Source organism: Lissotriton helveticus, chromosome 1_2 (genome assembly GCF_964261635.1).
Source record: "Lissotriton helveticus chromosome 1_2, aLisHel1.1, whole genome shotgun sequence".
In the NCBI taxonomy this organism is placed as follows: Eukaryota; Metazoa; Chordata; class Amphibia; order Caudata; family Salamandridae; genus Lissotriton; species Lissotriton helveticus.
In genome coordinates, this window is record NC_136058.1 from 191,355,836 (window position 1) to 191,372,478 (window position 16,643).

Consider the following 16,643-nt stretch of genomic DNA (forward strand, 5'->3'; position numbering starts at 1 on the left):
AATATTGTGTCTGTTCGTTACGGGTAACATTAATCAAACATCGTCAATGATTCCATATATGCCAATGGATCCCATTCAAGCAAGAGACTCACGGTTTTTTAAGCCAAAATTCTTTTGTTTTGGCTATCGCCTGAAATTGCCTCCGCTTCCATAGAAATAAAAGTCAGAGTGCAAAAACGACATTCTTCCGATTGGGTTTTTTTCTTTTTTAAATCTCCCACTTTCCTCTTTTAAAATGTTGCATACATGGCAACATTTTAGAACAGAAAAGTGGGTGATTTTCCTCATTGACTTTTATTGAAGCAGAGCTTTTTATAGGCGGAAGACAGCTAAAATAAAACCATTTTTGGCTTAAAAATTCTGGAATCTCCCGCCTGAATTGGGTATGTGTAATAATCCACGATGACAATTGTAGAGATAAGATATATATATGTATTATGTTAAATAAGCTCCCACAGACCGCCGGGCATGCATGCAAGCACTGCTCAAGATTGTTGTGCCCTGCGTTATGGTGACCACCAGAGGCCAGGGTGATTGGCGGCCTCTACGCAGGGGCTGGCAGCGCGGCTGCAGTAACACACACCGACACCATTGCACTATCGGAAGTGACGTGCTCGAGCGCGCGCACCCCTTTTATTGTACGCCGCAGGCCACGCCTGGCCTGCGGATGCATGGGTGCGTGTGCGTGATAAGAACTAGACCGCTGACGGCCACTACATCCCTCTCCAACTTGCAAATGTTTTTTTTTCAAACAGATAACGAGAAAACATTTTCAGTCCTGCAACATATTACATGAAAATGCCTGGGTACTTGCGTGTCCATTGACGTTGGGCTCGGGGCACCAGCCGGCAGGCATAGTCTTTCAGCATCTGGCTCGGTGGGGGGTTAGGCCTCAGATTGTATCTTCGGGCGTTGCCCCTACCACCTTCATTATTCTGATAAGTGTCTCTGGCTTCAGCCACCGGTGTTTGGGGCGTTGCCACGGATCCACTTTCTTCCGCTTGAATTTCCGGGACACTGACGTTGTCCTCTCTGGTTGTCGCTGTTCCGTTGGGTCGGGTCCCCTCTCCTGCCGCTTCCGGTCGCTGACTGCCCCCTTGTGGGAGTGCCTTGAACCACGAAGTGTTCCGTGATACTTCCTCCTCTCCTCTTTTGGCCGTGACCATGGTGCCTTTGGTAGATGTGATAGTCCACGGGCCTGGTTCATATCGGGTTTGGAACTTCCCACCGGGACGTCTGTTGCGAATGATCACCCGGGTCCCCGGGCTGAGGCTCCTCGGCTGGGCCCTCCTGTATGTGCTGGCACGTTGGTTTCCTTGTCGCCTCCGTGATTGGGCCTCTTCCGTGTCAGCTGGGGGTGGCGCCCATCCTGGGGCAGTTGGGAGGAGATCTCTCCGTGGTCCTTGGAACATCAGGGCCCATGGGCTCCTTTGTGTGGCGCAGTGGGGTGTGCCCCGGTACTCTCTTAGGAACTCGTGCAGCCTTTGCTCGGGATCAGCTTGCTCCACCATGGCGATTCGGAACACTTTATTGAGGGTCCGCATAAACCTCTCCACGTCTCCGTTTGCTTGTGGCCACTGAGGTGTAATGCGGCGGTGTTGAATTCCCCTGGTCGTAAGGAACGTGGCGAATTCTGCCCCTTGGAACGGCGGCCCATTGTCGCTTCGGACCTCCGACGGGTAGCCAAACATGGAGAAGATCTTTTCTAGCGCCGGTCCCACATGAGTAAATGCCGTGGAGATAACTCTCTCCACTACGGGGTACTTGGAATAGGAGTCAATGGCTACCAGTGTATGTCCTTCGCCTGGAAAGCTTCCAATGTCTATACTGATTTTGGTCCATGGGGAGGTGCAGGCCTCTTCTGTGATTATTGGCACGGGTCTCTCCAGATCGCTTGTCAGCTGGCAGGCCATGCATCCTCGTACATATTCTTCCACCATGGTCTCCAAATCTGGAAACCATACCTTTTCCCTCATGCGTGCCTTCATTTTCGTCGAGCCTTGGTGTCCTCCGTGGGCTAGTTGTATCGCCCTGTGTCTCAGGCTGTGGGGCATGACCAGCCGTGAGCCCCTCAGTAGTACTCCGTCATCCGTGGCACTCAGCTCGTGCCGGATCCGCCAGAATCTTGTGAGTGATTCCTTGTCCCCCGCTACCCAGGACGTGGGCGGGCGCAGGTATTCTGTCCACGATCCATCTTGCACTGCCTGAATCGTTCTCCGGTACACATAGTCGTCTGCTGCGGCTTCTTTTATTTCATCTATGGTCATGCTGTTCGGGCATGACGCGAGGGCTACCCACTGGGCATACTCCTCACGATCGTCCTCCCATGATTCATGTTCTTGCGGAGAAGGGTGGCATGACAGATAGTCCGCGGGATTCTTGGCTCCTGGGCGATAGGTGACCTCCATCTCGTAGGATTGTAGTTGCACCACCCATCGTTCAATGCGAGGCGGGGGGTGTGGAGCAGTTCCTTTGAAGAGGGACACTAGTGGTTGGTGGTCCGTGACCATCACGAACGGGTGGCCCTGTAAGTAGAGGTGGAAATGGCCGCAGGCCCACTTGATAGCGAGCGCCTCCCTCTCGATTTGGGCATATCTAGTCTCCGTCGGGGTTAGAGCTTTGCTGGCAAATGCTAACGCCGTCCACTGGCCGGGCTCATGCTCTTGGGTTAGGACCGCGCCGAGCCCCACCGGGCTAGCGTCCACAATCACCTCTGTGCGCTTCTTGGGGTCGAAGTAGGACAGCGTGGCTTTCTCCAAAAGCGCGTCTTTGATCCCCCAGAAGGCCTCTTCTTCCTTCGGGCCCCACTGCCACGGGACATCCGTCTTCGTTAGCGCTCGTAGCGGTTCACTCCTAGTGGCCAAACCCGGTATGAACCGGCCACAGTATGTAGCCATACCGAGGAAACTTCTCACCTCCGTCGGGGACTTTGGCGCGAGGGCGTCTTTGATGGCTTTGGATTTCTTCGGATCAATCTGAATGCCCTCCTGATTGAACACGTAGCCAAAGAATTCTATCGAGGGCTGAAAGAATTGGCATTTCTCTTTGTGGAGTGTTGCTCCATGGGCACTGAGTCTTTTCAGGACGTTTCTCAGGTGCTTGTGGTGTTCTGAGGCTGTGGCAGAGTGTATTAGGATGTCATCGCTAACGTTGATGACCCCCGGTAATCCTGAGAGGAGTTCACGGATGGTGTTTTGAAACACCTCCGCCGCTGACGAAATGCCGAAGTTTAGTCGTTTGTAACGCCGGAGTCCCAGGTGAGTGCTAAAGGTGGTGATGAAACGACTCTCCTCCGCTAGGGGCAGTTGATGGTATCCGGCGTTTAAATCTATCTTCGAAAACCACTTCGACCCATTTACGTCAGCGACGATGTCATCCATGGTCGGAGTCAGATGTCTCTCTCTCCGGATGGCGGCGTTTGGTAGTCGCATGTCGATGCACAGGCGGATGGCGCCTGGTTGCTTGGGCTTTTCTACAATCACCATGGGGGATACCCATGGGGTGGGCCCCGTGACTTTCTCGATGACCCCAAGAGCTTCTAGTTTCTCCAGTTCCTTTTCCACCAGTGGGCGTAGATGGAAGGGTACTCGGCGGTGTCGCAAGGCGGTGGGAGTGACTGATTTGTCTATGTGCAATGTGATAGGCTCGCATTTGATGCAGCCTAGGCCCTGGAACAGTTCGGGAAACCGCGCCAAGAGTTCATCCACCTGGTGTGATCTTATCCGGTTAGCAAAAGCGATGAGCTTCAGGTCCTCTGCTGTGTGACTGCTGATCAAGGTATCGGCTTCACGGTTGATGATGTGGATTGTCGCCATTACCTGTGCCTCATCGGCCTGGATTGGTATTGTTATTTTCCCTTTTAAGGGCAGGGGAGTGTCCGCTCCATAAGCAAAGATCCTGGTCTTGGATGGTAATATTTCGGGCCGTGGCGTAGTCTATCGAATTGTTGCAAACCCATTACGTTCACAGTAGCGCCAGTGCCAATTATGGCCTTCACTTCGTTTCCCGCCATTTGCACAATGCACGTGGGCTGTGGCCGCCGACGCTGTTTTAACTCTCGTGCGAACGACACAATGTACGCCTCCTCATCCTCCGACTCTGAGTCATCGTACACCATGGGAAGGTGTTTCTCTGCCCTGGCTGGTGTTGCGTCTTCCAACGACAATTGACGGACGGCTTTTGTGGGCGCCCGTGGCCTCCGAAATGGTTTTGAGGTGTTTCTTTTGCGGCACACCGAGGCGAAATGGTTTGGTATCCCGCAATTCACGCAGGTTTTACCTTGAGCCGGGCAGTCTTTTGCCCCATGAGGTTCATGTCCACAATACCCACACCGCGCCCGCGGTGGGTCTCCCCGATATTCCCTTTGCGGAGGTCCCCGTGGTTTGGGTCGTACAGCATCTGCCCGCTCCACCTTGATGGCTTCTGCCTTGACTTGTGGTTGGTGCAGTGCCTGTTCCATGGCGGAAGCCCTGACACTCGAGAGCTCATGAGATCTGGCAAGGATCAAGATGTCTTCTAGCTTTATGCCTGGCTTGCGGAGGATTGCCCCTCTCAGCGTTTTATCCCGGCATCCCTGGATGATCTGTCGCCTTATGGCCTTAGGTTGGTCTTCGTCGGTGGAGCTGGCTAGCTCTCTGACACGGGCATGGAACTGGTCCATCGTCTCGCCTTCCCTTTGACGCGCTTGGCCCAGTTTGAAGACCTCGAAGTCTACGTTCAGTTGGGGGTCAAAATGGCTGTTCAGAGCGGTGACCGCTGCGTCGTAGTCATCTCCTGTATTGGGCAGGTGTTTGAACAGTCTGAAGATTTCATCGCCCGCGTAGTGGAGTAGAAGCGACCGCTTCACCGCTTTGTCTGTTTCCCTCGTGACGATAAAGTAGTTTTCCAACCTTTCTCGCCATATTTTCCATCTGGGGGAGGCCGTAGACGGGTCCGCCGCCTCACTGAATGGTGGCAGCACCCCTGTCGCGGCATGCTGGAATGGAATATTGATAACCGGCACCGGTGCGTCTTCCTCCGTCATGACAGTGGTACCACAGTGTGCCACCGACAAGTCCCTTCCCCTTTTCTGCGCAGGCTCTGCGTCGTCGCGTGTCTCACCTCAGCGTCGTCGCGGTGATAGTAGGCCTCCTGGCGTAGCGGTCCCAACGCTGCACAGCTGCCGGTCACAGTGGGGTACCCAGGGGCGGCAGGCACGTCCTCCGCAGTGGTCTTCTGCTCCCAGGCGCTGGGGAAGGTCTCCCCCTGGCAGGATAAGGCCTCTCATGCGCAATGCGTGAGGAAAAACGGGGTGCCGGGCCGATCCGCGGCTCACGCGAAATGCGTGGGATTTGGCAGGCAGTCGCGGAAGGCGGGCTGGCTCCGTATACGGCAGTGCCGCTTGAGGCAGGGGGGGTCCTCCGACCCAGGCGACCTCCCCCCAGTGCTCCAGAGGGGTGGAGAGGCCCAGATCCACAAACCAGACAGGGCAGCAGGCCCCAGCGCGGCCAGGTGCAGAGGGCCGTAGAGGCGCGGCAGGTACCGCGGGACAGAGCGGACCTGCTCCGAGGTGGCACGGGTGTGCGAGCGAGGGTCGGGCCCCCTCCGCTCGTCGCCAGTGTTGTGCCCTGCGTTATGGTGACCACCAGAGGCCAGGGTGATTGGCGGCCTCTACGCAGGGGCTGGCAGCGCGGCTGCAGTAACACACACCGACACCATTGCACTATCGGAAGTGACGTGCTCGAGCGCGCGCACCCCTTTTATTGTACGCCGCAGGCCACGCCTGGCCTGCGGATGCATGGGTGCGTGTGCGTGATAAGAACTAGACCGCTGACGGCCACTACAAAGATGACATAGTCCAACCGACATAAATCAACTGTCAAACACAGTAAAGCTCGCGTGCCAACGGGCAGCGCGAGACACAAACAATACAATGCTGTCGCGCGTGAAGCGTGCGGGTGGAGACATTACATATATCTCCTTTCCTGAGAGGAAGAAAGAAAAGCGACAAGAGAAAAGGAAAGAAATATAGTGGATATATATATAATATATATATATATATATAAATATATAATATATTTGGAAACCTTGGTTTCCAAATTGACAACGAGTTATCGTATAAAACCCAGATTCACAAAGTAACTTCTGCTTGTTTTGGCAAGTTACACATGATACAAAAGATTTCCCCTTACCTACCTGCTGATGCCTTGAAGACCGTAGTGCACACCCTCATCTCCTCTCACCTAGACTATTCTAATAGTCTATACCTGGGTTCTCCGGCATATTTTCTTCAACGGTTGTAGATTGTTCAGAATGCTGCAGCCAGGTTGATCTGCAAAATCCCCTACCGCTACTCCATCTCCACCCAACAAAGAAACTTGCACTGGCTCCCGATATCCTTTCGCATCCAGTTCAAGGCCCTGGTCCTGGCCTTCAGGGCTCTGAATGGCAGGGGTCCAGGATACTTCAGACGTAGACTGAGGTCGGTCCACTCTGCTCGCGATCTTAGATCAAACCACCTCCGGCTTCTACTCCCCCCTCGATTTCGGAGGGTTAGAAAAGGAGGTAGAGCCTTTGCAGTGAACACATCTAAACTGTGGGACTCTCTCCCACTCAATCTCCGTTTACTTTAATCCGAATCTCTGTTCAGAGGCAAACTGAAGACATGGTTTTTCACATGCTACTAGTCTGGAGGTTCTTGTTGCTGTGGTCCACAGCGCCGGGACACCCCCGTTGGGGGTAGCCGTGCGCTCAATAAATGTTATTATAAATAAAAATAAATATAGGAGTGCAAAGGGAGAGAGAGAGAAAGAGAAACCAAAAGAGATAAAGTCGAAGAGAGACATCACCTGTACCTTATACCGGAAGTCTGACCACTCTGGAACTCCTCCTGGGGAAGGCAAGAGGGTTACTCAGATCATGAGAATTATATTTTCCAGGTACAGTGGTACGTGAAAAAGCGACATCAGAATTAGAAACTTGCATTTCACCGGCAATATCATTTACTTTTACTATTTTGTTCATATTCCACCAGTAACGTCCATCGACGCGTACAGCAGTATCACATACTTTGTCAGCAATGACTGGTTTGCCAAACTTGGACTCCCCCTTTTTAACAAAGCCTTGTTTCTTTACTTTTACTTTGTCACCTACTGCAAATTTCCTTATGGAGACATGTTTCCTGTCATCAAAGTGTTTCTTTTGTTTACTTTGGACCTCACTGACTTTGTTTCTAACCTTTTCATCAAGCTCCTGGGGCGTAGCGTTGGATTTAAACCATTTAGACATCCATGCAGGCCTAAACTCCGTGCATGGTTTCCTACCTCTAAGTAACTCAAAGGGGGATACACCTGTGGTTGAGTGGGGAGTGGTCCTGTAAAACCACAACATAGTTCTCAAAGTAGGTGGTATGATTTTGTTGTGTTCAATGGCCCACTTAACACAATCCACAATGACTCTGTTAAGTCTCTCTACAAGTAAATTGGTTTGGGGATGGTAGAGAGAGCTTCTGAGGTGAATGGTAGAAGATTCTTTAAGAAAATCTTCAACATCAGATGAAACAAATTGCACCCCATTGTCTGAGATAATGGTTTTAGGAAACCCTACCTCATGAAAACTTCTTTCATAAAATAAAGAATCTCCTTAGAGTCAGCTCTGGATACAAATCTCACTTCGGGCCACTTTGAGTAGTAATTTATCATGACAATCGCATATTTCCTCTTATGGGGTAAGGTGTGGAATGGTCCTAAAACATCGATACCTAATTTTTTCCAAGGGGAATCGGAAAGAGGTATGGGAGTGAGAGGGGGATTGGTCGTACGGAGACTCTTGTCACTACTTGCACAAATGGTGCACCCTTGTACTAAGGCATCAATGTCCCGATCCATTTGTGGCCACCAATAGTATTCTATAATCCTGCGTTTAGTAAGAGTGGCACCCAGGTGACCCTCATGAGCCTGAGTAAGAAGCCTATTTCTGATGTTGATAGGGGGAATTATCTTGTCAAGTCTGAAGACCAGACCATCCTCTAATGATAGCTCATCACAAACTTTGACAAAAGGTTCAATTTCAATATCTACATTTCTTTCTTTAGGCCACCCCTGGATGATATACTGTTTAACAATTTTCAAGGTGTTATCATTGTCCATAGCAGCCTTCCAACTGCTTTCCACCACAGAACACACATTTTGTAACTCAACACCTGCGATTATGCAATCGTCATTTTCATCATCATCAGTGCACACTTCACCATGGACCGATTCGTTGGAAGTGGAGGGCAAACGTGATAGGGCATCAGCCCTGACATTTTTCCCTCCTGCTATGTCTGTGATCTCAAAATTGAATTGTAAAAGTTTAGATGCAAGACGTGCTATACGTGGTGTAGTGTTGTGGTGATTGGTGTTCTCCAAAATGGCAACTAGGGCCTTGTGGTCTGTTTGTAACATATATTTCCTGCCCCATAGATAACTCCTGAATTTTTCAATGCCCCACCAACATGCTAAGAGTTCTTTTTCAATTACTGAGTAGTGTGTTTCTGTGTCCCTCAATACCCTTGATGCGAAACCAATGGTATGTTCCTAAAATCCAATCTCTTCGGTCAAGACTGCCCCAAGACCGTAACTGCTAGCATCTACTGTCAACATGCAGGGTAATGAGAGTTCAAAAGGTTTTAATGCTTTAACAGTGCTCAATTTTTCTTTTAGCCAAACAAATGTTTGTTTACAATCATCATCCCACACAAATTCATTTCGGTGTTTTAACATTTTAGATATGGTTGTACTCTAGTGGCATAGTCCGGAATAAAGCGGGCATAAAACTCTGTAAGTCCTAGCAGAGACTTTACTCCTGCTTTGTCTTTAGGTGCAGTGGCGTCCAGTATTGCCTGGACGAGACTCGCTTTGGGAGTGACTCCCGCACTGGAGATAGTGTGTCCCAGATATTCCACAGAGTCTTTGGAGAACACACACTTGTCACGTTTAAGGACTACACCGTGCTTTTGGAAAATAGAGAGAATCTGACTCAAAATCTTGTCGTGTTCTTCTTGATCTTTGGCATGTATGAGGACATCGGCCTGAAATATAGCAGCATTTTTTACCCCTTTGAGCAAATTGACCATGACTCGCTGGAAGACCGAGGCTGCCGAAGCCAGGCCAAATGGCGTACGACAAAATTGGAACATACCTGACGGGGAGTTAAAAGCAGTAAAATGACGTGAGTCTGTCGTGTATTTCTATAGGTTCTGAATCAGTCCCCCTATTCCTGACCCTATTCTGGTTAAACTAACTATCAAGTTAACTAACAGTCAGCCCATGAGGCAAGAAAACCCCCATGATGCAGATACCGTTATCTGACGCAGTCACACTACGGCACAGGAACGTGTTATCTGATTAGGTCATAACGCTTGAGATCTAATTAGACAAGCGACATTCCTCCAGCCCCTGATAAGGCATACGACGTTCTCATAACAAATCAAACCTATGACAACCTGGAAAATCCGTGCGGCCATTGTTTTGATTTCACAGAGAACTTTTGCAAAAGAATGTGCTAACGAGCAAGTCGTATGACATCTTTATTGACGTACCTATGTCCATCCTTACGTCAATCTCGGCACCTTTAAGGTATAAATATTGCCGACCTTGCCCTATGCAAACACACGCGTGGTGACAAGACGGAGCAGCCATACTTGCCGAAGCCGAGAGCAGAAGCAGACCCCGCTGGCAGCAGCCCCGCCTTCCTGACGCGCTGAGAGACGCGCTGCTATCTCAAGCCGAGAGACCCAGCACCGGCGCTTTCGGGCAGCCCTCGCAGGCAGCCTGGAATATCGAGAGCAGAGAAAGAGATACCATTCCTCATTCATCCTAACTTCCAGGTACAGAACTGAATAACCCCTCACAGAGAATTCTTTAGTTATTCACTTGGCAAAAACAAACTTAACTTAAACTGTAACTTTCTATTCCCGCCCACGCATTAGACTTAGGTCAGGTACACGGGGTAGGCGTATTTAGAAACACCAGTTGAGTACGTTTAGTCAAATGTATATGTGTATGTAAATATATTTTAATCATTTTAAACATCATATGGCTCAGAAACCATATCAATGTTTTTACAGTATTATTTTATACTATTGCTTCTAATGTATGCACTTTACTTAACTATAAGTATTGCAATAATATCGATCCATTTCTCTTGTACGAGAAAAGAGACTGATCAATAAATAACATCTTTTATTGAACACGCCCGTCTCTTCCTTTTCTCTACATTCTGATGAGACTAAGAATGCACGTACTGACTGAGTAAAATAATTGCCTTGTGCTCACACGACTCTTGAGATTGACTCTTGATTAGGGGAGAGCAAAGTTGTCATGTTCTATGGTTGTCAGAAACTAAATCCCTTCTTGTCTAATCAGGGGAGTTAATCCCTTCCTTGAACATTCGAGAAAGTTTCTAGCGAACTCTGAGCTTAGCTGGCAAACCCAAAAATTAAGTCTAGCATCGACAGTAGTAGACCTAGTTAACGTCTGGCCTAGGCCTTTACTGCTGTAGGTACTATTCCAATGCGCAGAGCCTATTGGGAAGATAGGAGCTACACTACATGGCGCCCAACGTGTTTGGAAAGGGCGATAAAACTAACGTAAGACATTTAGAGTAACTCAGTCGTGCTTTCTCACTCAGACCCCTTTTCCCGAATACTCCAAAGACGTCTGGAGTGGGTGAAAGGTTATATCCTCCAAAACCTCGCAGGAGGGAACTCCTATGTATGGTTCTTGGTCAAGTCAACGTTGAAGGATAAAACAGTTCCGAAATATTGTGCATCTTATCTTTGTTCCATAAAGAAACCTGATCTGCAAACAAACATAATACCATCCTGACAGTAAAATGTCAGAAAGTGATGAAGAAAGAGAGGCAGTTAGATTAGCAACTGAACTCGCAGATGCTGATGCTACCATGCAAGCAGCAGACCCGAATATAACACTCATTCCGGTCATTAAAAGGAGATCTATAACCTTAAAACTTATAGAAAATGGACTGACACCTAGAGGTGGCACAGTCATATTCGTAATTGAGGCACACGAATATCGGCAGACAGAGGTATACTATTCATGGATACATTTTCCAGCAGCAAATGCTGTAACAAAGTACTTCCACTATTACAAAGTAGAGGAACCTCCTGAAACGTACACTCCTTTCGAGGAGGTGGAAGTACCACTCAAATTCCAAGAGCATTTGCTCTTATTTGATGGCGCCCTAAAACATAACAATCACATTACAAGGCTCGGTCCTTTAGGAAGACCAGGAGCAACGTGGCCGGTCTTAGCCGGATACACACCACATCCAGACATCGAAAGAATGCCTGCAGCAGAGCTGTTAATACAGCTAAAACAACTACTAAAAATTCATAGACAATTAGTTCAGTATGTAATGCGGACTTCAACAATTCAGCCAGCGATTAAACTTCCACAGCTGACCCCTCACCAGGGGAACACAAATAAAATTACACCACAGAACATCCAATCCTGCCTAGGTAAAGTTCCAGCTAAACGGGAACAAATACCATTCTGGTTGGCACAGAAAATCACCCAAATAGAGGCGGTGTTTCCTGACACCACCCCGCTGGAAAAACACAGGATTCTGACTATATGTCTCCCAATGGGAATCGCACCACACATTGAGGACTGTGACACTTGGGGTACAGTCTTTGCTTCCATCTACACAAAAACGCACGGTGTCCCATCCATTTCGGTGATACCAGATGTGCTAAAACAAATTCAAGATGAATACGGTCCAGAACCTGCTTTAACTCTTGGTATGAAATTACTAAAAGACTTCAAACAGGTTTCGGCTATATTACTAGCCAACATAAAAGGTGAAGCAGCAAACGTGGCGATCCGCCAGAGGTTAAAAGAGACAGATATAGCAGACCAACCAGCTGAAATTGCCAGAATTATAGAAAAATCCTATGAAGAACTAGGCAGAGATAGTCTAGGTGGAATACCAGTAAAACCGCAACTGACTACAAGTCCAGAAAAAATATTTTTTAATAATAATAATTCACCAAAAAAGAACTGGGATGGAAACAAACAATCCAATCCTAAAGAAAAGAAATTCCAGTCCAGAGGAAGGTCTCCTAGGCGAAGAGAGAAATCTCCAAACCAAAGACAGAGGTCACCGCAGAGTGACCCCTCTGGGAATAGATATAACCTTAGAAATAGGGATAATATTAAAAAACCTGATAGATATCAAGACATTGATACACGTCCCTCTCAATCTTTTCAGACTTCCTCGCAGAAATCGGAAAGAAGAGGACGATCAGAAGAGCACGCCAAGTCCAAAGACAAGGAACCTGCTCAACAAAAAAAGAAATTACAATTTCCAAAAAAGAAGGTAGCCAGTATCAAGGTAGTTAACAATGCCGAGAATACTGAGGACACAACTGAAAAACGGAGAGTGGGCTCAGACAATGCTAGACAGCGCAGCAGAGGTGAGCATAGCTCGCAAAATCCTTATGAATCATCTGGAGACAGTGGACACGAATGAATACCTTCAAGTGGAAACTGCAGACACCAGAGTTAGCAAGCCCCACAAGATATACGAGATAACATTACGTATAGAGGGAGATAAGACTAGGAAAATAAGGGGACTATTTTGGGATAACCTCTCCAAAGGCTATGACATCCTTCTAGCTGAAAAAGACTGGCCACCAGAGTTTGTCAGGGAGTGCCCTCATGGCGAAGAAGTAATTATGCCTGCCTTCTCGAATCAAATACCGATTCATAAAAAATACACACTTGCTAGAAAGTGGGCAGTGGCCTTAGCACCTGCTTTATATAAAAATCATGTAGGATGGGATGAGGATTCTCCTCCTCACAAAATCCAGTTAAAATCACAACCAACTGCACAAAGGCAGTACCCAATTAAGCAAGAAGCTAAAAAACAAGTAAATGAAATACTAGATCAGCTAGAATACCAGGGGGTGATTGAAACTTGCACCTCACAAATGAACAATCCTTTGTTTCCGGTCTCCAAACCAGACAATTCGTACCGTCTAGTTTTGGATTACCGACACCTTAACACATGTTGCAAAACCTTTGCAGTGCAAAACTCACACAGTGCTGCACTAATGAATAACATAGTGCGCAAAAAATACAAAACAACCTTGGACATCTCCAATGGATTCTTTTGTCAAAACATAGCACCAGAGAGCAGATATTTAACTGCATTCTCAGTAAATGGCACTCAAAAACAATTCTGTCGGTTAGCCCAGGGGTACAAGAACAGCCCGGGGGTATTCTCAGCGAGAGTAACAGAATTACTACAACTATATGATGATGAAGCATTATCTTATGTCGATGACATTTACTTAACAGATGATGACTTGGAGACTCACTTGAAAAGAGTGAACACCATAATACTTGGGTTCGCTGCAGAGGGTTACAAATTCAACTTCAAAAAGTCCAGAATTGCCCATCTGACAGTCTTGTACGTAGGATATGAATTATCAAGCATAGCATGGTTGACAATTTTCTAAAAATCTAAAATATGAAAAGACGTATCCTCTGCCAATCGACATTCTGCCTCTACGACATTACGCCTGTGTAATCTATACAGACGGACATGCTCAACCCTCCGTTTGGGGAGAACATGCATACAATCCCACATGTGAGATTACAAAAGAAGTGTGGCGCGGAGGTAAACTAAGACCTCTATTAACAAAATCACACTCAGTAGAAACTAATTCAGAACTACAAACTGAAATAATAGCTTTGAAAATGGCGCTAGATAATGCGGATCGCGAATTCCCGACACTTATAGTGTCAGATTCATATTACTGCGTCAAAGCATATAACAAGGATTTGCAGACATGGATTCAAAACGGTTACAAAGATGACACAGATGCACCAATAAAGCAGAGACTGCTCTGGGAGCAAATAGCTCTTTTACAAAAAGAACTACCAAAGACTCACGTGACACACTCACTGAGTCATCAACGTGATGGCGTTCACGTTGTGGGGAATTCATTGGCTGAAACAGCCGCAGCGGCAGCCACTAAATCGGCTCCCGTAGATCGAAAAAAGCGTACATTAAAATACATTGACGGTGAAACAATGCTGGCGGTGAAAACGTCATCAAAAGGCGACTGCTCAGCGTTACCGATCAACTATCCACTCAATTATACATACATAATCGATGCAAACTCCGTCCCTTTTGCTCGAATCCCTGGAGTGGGGGATAGAGTGATTCCAAACATGGACAGGAGAAGCTTGTTAATCGCAGACGCACACATGGGCGAGGGTCTCAGACACCTTAAATTAAAAGATTCTCTGGAAGAATTACAATCACGGTACTGGTGGCCAGGCATGAGCCTGCACTACACCATGTTTGTAAAAAACTGCCCAAACTGCAACAGAGATCGCAGTGGGGAGAGAAGCAGTTTAATACCTCGTCGAATCAAGGCAGATAATATTATCAGCAAAAAGAATGGCTTGCGATTAACATATACAGGCTAGTTTCCACTTATAATGTAGATCACCAGCACTCGGCTGACGTCCGGACTGTTATACAAGATTTGCGAGTCTAAATGGCTTATACGCTAAGAGCATGCTACGTTCGACCATTGTTTTCACTCAGGCAATCCAGCCTGGGGGGGAAACATGGCCAAATGAGCACAGCCCAGCGGGAATCTTCTCACTTCCTTCCTGAGGGTACGGGATGGTGTAAAGAAAAAACCAAGGCAGAAAGCAATCTATAATAGAAAGGATATTAGGTTCGGGAGCTGGGTGGGTCAAACATCTAATAAGTGTCCAACGTAGTCTAAATAACTTGCCAAGAAATTCTCTGAAGGGATTCAGTCCGTACGAATTATTATTCGGAACTAGGATGTTGATCTCTGACCTTGATAGTCAGACTTCAGTGGTAATAGAAAAAACCTTTGATGTCAAAGACCGTTTGGCTATTTTGCAGGACTTAAACAAAACAAGAAAAGACCTGAGCAACATACAGTTGAAACAACAGCCAACGACCACTGAAGAATCACCACCTGTCCCAGCAAGACCTGTCTGGATTCCAAAAGTCGGGGATCTAGTCAGGGAGAAGATCGCGGTAAAGAAGGAATTTGGGCCTTCTTACAGAAAAGCAGTTCCTGTCTTGTCTGTCAACGGGACAAGATCAGTTGTACTACCGCCACTTGCTGGAAAAAAGGAGAACCGAGTTGTATCCATCGACCTGGTAAAACCACAACATGTGGCCAATAACAAACAGTAGGCCAAGTGGACTCCCAATAAGTAGCAGAACACCAAGGTTTGCTACCAGCACAGAGGTCCTAACAAAAAGGCTCATCACATTCGAAACGCCTAAAGAAGAACAAGAAGGACTATGCAACAATGCAATAGAACTCAGACCTCTGAAAACCCAAATAAAAACATTTAGCAGAGACACACCAATCTATACTGAAGTACCAAGTGACAATGCAAAAAACAAAAATCCTGAACCAATTGGAACAATTGACAGAACTGCATCTGGTTACTTCATCAACTTCGATGATTCCTCTGAAGGCTTCAGTGAACCAAAGACACAGCCATCATCAAAATCCTTTAAAGACAAAGCTAAGGAACTTTTGAAACAACTGAAAGAAACATATCTGGTTTCTCCATGGATTGAATTTTGGGTGGGTTTTGGTGCATTTATCCTCATACTTTGGCTCATCATGGTATTTACTTTGGGACGCTTCATTGAGGGAAAATGTGCTAAAATGGACACAGCAAGTCAGAACATCAACTTGGTCCTCAAACCACACACATCTTCACACATCGAGAAAAGAGAACTTTCTCCAGAACTTTCTTCAGCCAACTTCACAGCCAATCCTATACCTGGTGGGGTAGCCTGGGACAACACTGACTATGAAATTTATGGTCCGGTCGAGATCCTGAAATATCCACACCAAATCAAGATCTCTTTGAGTGACTTTGCAAAACCAAACTCATTTGCTGATGATTGGGACTTTGAAAGTATTAACAATATGATGTCTGACTTAGTAATGTCTGCTAAATTTACAAAACATGATTATTTGCAAGGTTCTACAAATTATGATAGTATGTATTGCTATAACCATTATGGTAACCATTTTCTGCATAAATCTGCACAACCTAGAAATGTTTTAAATTATAATCAATGGGAACATTGTGCTACGCCTCCAAAAGGAAGCTCTAGAACCGTTTACGACAAATATTCATATTTTTCAGGTTTTAACACAAGTAATGCTGAAACATTTTATTTTAAATTGTCAAACAAGACAGGGATGAAAGCCATGATAACCAACACAAAATTGATATATTCAGATTCATTCTTTGAAAAAATGAATACTTTTGGATTTGATTATTGGGACAAAAATGTTGATTTGAAAAGTGTTTGGGGTACTAAAGAATGGCAAGTACAGGGTTTAGAAGCTTTGTTTAGAGCCTGCATGATCCCAGAACAAATGATATTTTTAAATGACACTGTTCAACAAACCACCTGTCTTGGCTTAGCCAAAATCAAAGATTTAATTATACCGTCTATTCCAAAGCCAACAATGTTTAGCAATAGCTCTGATACAGATGAAGAGATAGACGTAAACCATATACTTAACCAAAACAGAACACATCCTGATTGGAAACAGTGGTTGATCTGGC

At 46.6% G+C, this 16,643-nt stretch overlaps 1 long non-coding RNA gene across 1 annotated transcript in view; it reads left to right on the top strand.

Annotated features, from left to right (window-relative positions):
* The window catches only part of LOC144799748 (uncharacterized), a 55,321-nt gene that overhangs the window by 236 nt on the left and 38,442 nt on the right, over positions 1-16,643 (top strand). The gene's annotated exons all lie outside the window — the stretch shown is intronic.